This window comes from Frankliniella occidentalis, unplaced genomic scaffold, assembly GCF_000697945.3.
Source record: "Frankliniella occidentalis isolate FOCC.00 unplaced genomic scaffold, Focc_3.1 Scaffold90, whole genome shotgun sequence".
In the NCBI taxonomy this organism is placed as follows: Eukaryota; Metazoa; Arthropoda; class Insecta; order Thysanoptera; family Thripidae; genus Frankliniella; species Frankliniella occidentalis.
In genome coordinates this window covers 227,328-231,984 of record NW_026267219.1, presented here as the reverse complement: position 1 = coordinate 231,984, position 4,657 = coordinate 227,328, and the positions used below count along the sequence as shown (strand labels likewise).

The window sequence follows — 4,657 nt, the reverse complement described above, 5'->3', positions numbered from 1 at the left end:
AGGTTCGGACCGAATTCCCTTCCGGTATGGCTCCCATATGCGTAGTTTATACATTATTGAGGTATTTCGTCAAAATATGAGAAATTCTTATCTTTTGGAGGCCCAGGTTGACCGGCAGCGGCGAGGTTGCAACTCGGCACGCTTTCCACATGACTCGCCGAGGTGACCAACATCTTGTACCCCTGAGAAAACCTTCGAAACGGCGATTTTAAGCGTGGAAACTGACGAAAAGTGGCCGTGTCTTGCGGGCTGCCTAAGCTGAGTCTAAACGGCCCTGTCGGGAACCTTAAAGTCTATCCGAGAATTTTCTTACAATTTTTGCATTTTGTTTGGTAGAACGGGCATCATTTTTCCGTATGTCGAACTTGAGAAAGAGATTACGACCCCTCGATGACCGGGCCTAGTATTTATGTCACCAAATGTCACATTATACGAATGTAAAACAATATTTCAACCGCTGTGGCTCGAGTCGGTCACAGCCGTAAGTGACGTCACAGTATTTGAATACCAGTGTTCTCATACCCTCACTGTGCTGGAAAGAGAGAAAGAGGCATGTGCAGCTATCGTGTTGCTTTCAATTTCCTTCGGGGAGTAATATTTCCGCGAAACTCGTTAGCAAAGTAGGGGGGAAATAAGAAATCTTAGAGGTGAAGGGTGGAGCACGCAAAGGTCCGTGGACTTGGGGGAGTGGGACGGTCGGTCATGCAATTGCGGAGGCCCCGTCCAGGAGGGTCGCGCACTCTCACAGGTACAGGTAAGCGGATTGGGTACCGAAAAACAGGCTAATATAGACCATGCGGGGTAGTGTGGACCACCCTCTATTTTCTATGTCTCGTACTACCACTTGGTTGTGTTCCTGCCAATGCTGGGCGACGCAGAGCTCAGTGGTTGCGCAAGTCAAGCAGAAGCGGAACATAGGAATAGGATAGTGGTCCACTTTACACTTTACCCCGCATCAGAGCATATTAGCCTGTTTTACGGTAGATACTCTTCAATAATTGTATCGCGGTCATCAGATCAAACCGCGTATTAAGATGACCCGGTCTATGCGATACACCCCCTCCCACTCTCGGCCACAGTTGCCCACAGTGCACCTTCTATCGGGCCCTCTCGTCATCCTCAACACGCCCCCCCCCCCCTCGCACTATCCCCCTCTCTCTCCCCCCCCCCTTCCCCCGGGGCCCGGGGCCATCGCCACCTTCTGCCCGCGCTGGCCAGTGCATTATTTATTGCGTCGGGGAGCGAGCGCCACGAGCTGCTCGCCACGCTCAGCCACGCAACGCTCCGCCATGCTTCGCCACCCCGCAACGAGCTGAGCGTGGCCGTGAACTTGACTGGGATAAGCGGGAGGAAGGCAGCTCCGGGCTCAGCCAACGCTAGTAGTCTCTTTCTTTCAAAGCTGGCTGGACCTGGACCATTGTAGTGGCCGTAGAGGAAGGGATGGTCAAAATTGTGGAGTAAGAAATCGACTTTTAGCTAAACGTTTTGGAAAAGTTTCATCAAATATTTAACTTGAATTCTTTGTGTATATTTCCAAAATTATGTTTTCTTTTGTCTTCAACTTTCTTAAAGAGTGGGACCCGAGGCCGGATCAGCAAAACTATTACCAAAAATACTATTAGTTTCAGTATTAGGTTAGTTGGAATAGTTTCATTTTCAAAGAGTAATAAAAAAGAACTTCGGACTAGCGCTGGGTAATTCACCGTTCCAGAATATTTCTGATTTGTTTAAACGTCTCTTTGCAGAATGGGTCAACAGTTGGGTTACTTTTTCCCAACCCTCTTCCATCGCTCCATCCCACTTTCTCTCCCTTTCTCTCTCCCAGGGGCGAGGCGCGTGGCGGCGGAACTGCCCCGGCCGTGGCACCATGTCACACAAATCGAGTTACAGCGCTAAGAGGAGGTTGGACACAGGGGGTGATAGGAGAGGGTGGTGAGAGGGGGGTGGGGCGATCCGGTTAGTGTTTCGAGGGCGAGTGACGTCACTATGTGATGCGGTCACATCAACAAAGCAAGCCCCGTGATTCACCACTGGCGTCTTTATCATCCCTGCCACTGCCCTTGCCGCCCCCCCCCCCCCAATCCTCACTTCAGCCTCTATCTAGCCTAGCCTCACTACAGGCCTCACTCCAACCTCACTCAGTGTCTCTGTTGTCTCATACTCCAACCTCTCTCTAGCCACACTCGAGCCTCAGTGCTCTAGCCTCACCCTAGAACCACATGTCTTAGATTCACTCCAGTCTTACTCGATCCTCACTGCTCCAAGCAACACTCCAGCCTATTCTCACCCAAGCAGCCCCTCTCTCTCTCTCTCTCTCTCTCTCTCTCTCTCTCTCTCTCTCTCTCTCTCTCGCGCGCGCGCGCGCGCGCGCGCGCGCCTCGCTTTAGCCAGCTCGACTCTGGGCCTCTCTCCAGCCTCAGCACGCGCTCCTCCTCCTGGCCTGCTATCTGCTCGAGACCGGTTGGGCGCGCTGCTTCCGCGTGTTGCGGGCGGCGCGGCCGCAGCCCGAGTTAGCCTGGCGGAGCCCGGGGTGCCAGGGAACGACAACTCATCCCCACTGGTACTCTTCCATAATGCCCGTTTAACTGATTAACCTCCGAAGACAAAAACGAAACAAAAATGATAACCTGTAAAAACGGTGTTTTACCATTCCTTTTGTTTCTGTTATGTTGGTTGGGGCCAGGGGTCCCCCACTTAGATAGATACTCGTGTGTGCACTCGCATAAATACTCGTGCCTTCTCTACAATTCTCACGCTTAGTCACCAATACTCGCGTTTACTCGTCATCGCTATCGAGCTCGTTCCCATTCTCGTCGACAGATTTAACCAAGCATCTAACGCTTGGCGTAAGGAACCCTCCGCGCTGCGAAATTACCCGCACCTACTCGCCTACTCCTCACGCCTACTCGGCCTCACTCACCCGTATCTCAATCACGAAGTACTCACCAACATTCGCCGAAACTCAAACCTACTCACCTATGCTCCCGCATTCTCGCTACTACACTACACTCACACGACACTACACCAGCGTCTCGCCACCCAAAATATTCGTGTGTACACGAACTTTAGGAGTAGGTGACCTCTCGTTTATTGTTGTTTTGTTGTTGTTGTTGTTTGTTTTTTTTGGAGGGGGGGCGGGGGCTTATTCTTGTTTTTCTTCTAAAATCCTGGTCTGGTAAATCCCATAGGTCAGCCTGGGCGACATGAAACGCCAGAAACTAATGCCCTCCTTCGTGCTCTGGCCGTCTCGCCCTGCCACGCCGGGGCAGGCCTCTGCGATCGATGTTGGACTTCCACGTCATAGAGATGCCATCACAGGACGTTCCGCCCGCCCTGGCGGCGGCCGCGCGGCGGGCTGGCCCGGGCGGGGCATCAGTGAAACAAAGGTCGTGTGGACGTCCCTTTCGTCTCCTTTGCGCCCGAAGCCCTCGACTACGCCCTCACGACGCTCACACACACACACACACACGATAACGTAGACATGAAGGCGTACTTACGAGACTTGTGATGAAAGGAAGCGGTCGAACAGTCGATGTCAGTAAAGCGCCATGTCCGGCGCGGCGTCCTGGAACACAATGGAAAGGATGTAGTTGTTAATATAGGTAGCCCAAAAATCATACAGGATTTTTAGTGTGGTTTTTAATTTTTATTTTTTCATGTTGAACGGCGCTTGCCGCTCGCACAGCGCGGGGCGCCCCACGCCACGCCAGAGCTCTCTATTGCGCACTTCGGTCATGCTGTGGGTCCAAGCGGGGGGCCGAGGGGCTGGGGGGCCCCGCGGGGGCGGCGCTCGGGTCCCTCGCGGGGCCCTCCCGGGCACGGGGGCTCACAACAGGAGCCGAGCTGTCCTGGGGGCCGCGGGGGCACCGCGCGGGGCGGGCACCGAGAGCGCCAAACAACAGCCCGTGATGTGAGTCAGCGCGAGTGGAACATTTTGGAGCTCGCCGATGATGGTGACCGGCGAGAGAGGCGTCGCGGCCCAGCGGGGAGGGGTCCGCACGGGTCCGCACTGGACCGCACGGGTCCGCACGGGACCGCACGGGTCCGCACGGGACCGCACGGGTCCGCAGCCTGTACTGCTCCTGGCTGTGTGCCGGCGCGCCGGGCCGCGGAGGACCGCGGACGCGGCGAGGCGGCGCGTACACGGCTCGGGGCGAAAGCTGACACTCCAGCCAGAGTCGACCGTGAGGAGCCCGGACCCAAGGCCAGCGCGGCCCACCGACCAGCCCGAGAGGACCCAAAGGCGGGGCTCCGCGCAGCGTCGTGGGCCGTCCATTAGTTATCACCGCCGAGACTCTTATCCGGGCTGGCTAATGATTTGGAGCCGGCTTTTGCAGGCCAAACTCAGCGCAAGGAGATTAACCATGGCCCTGCCTTGAGAATGTGCGTTCCCGCACCCCAATATAAACTAAAGAGTGACATGTCGACAAAATTTTTGGTCGCGGTGAAGGAAACTCATCCCATATATTTCTCGCGCGGCGCCTCTAGCCGTCGCGGCGTGGCCTTCTACCGGGTGCGGCCGGGGGGAGCTATAAGCTGACCCTGACTTATAAAAGCCACACCGGCGTCCGAACAGTGGCTCCCGTCTCCGTCTCTCTCCCCTTCCGCGCGTCCTGCATATCTCTCTCTCTCTCTCTCTCTCTCTCTCTCTCTCTCT

At 55.4% G+C, this 4,657-nt stretch overlaps 1 protein-coding gene across 1 annotated transcript in view; it reads right to left on the bottom strand.

The window, feature by feature from the left end:
• Positions 1-4,657, bottom strand: part of LOC113204367 (uncharacterized) — a 13,830-nt gene that overhangs the window by 7,089 nt on the left and 2,084 nt on the right. The gene's annotated exons all lie outside the window — the stretch shown is intronic.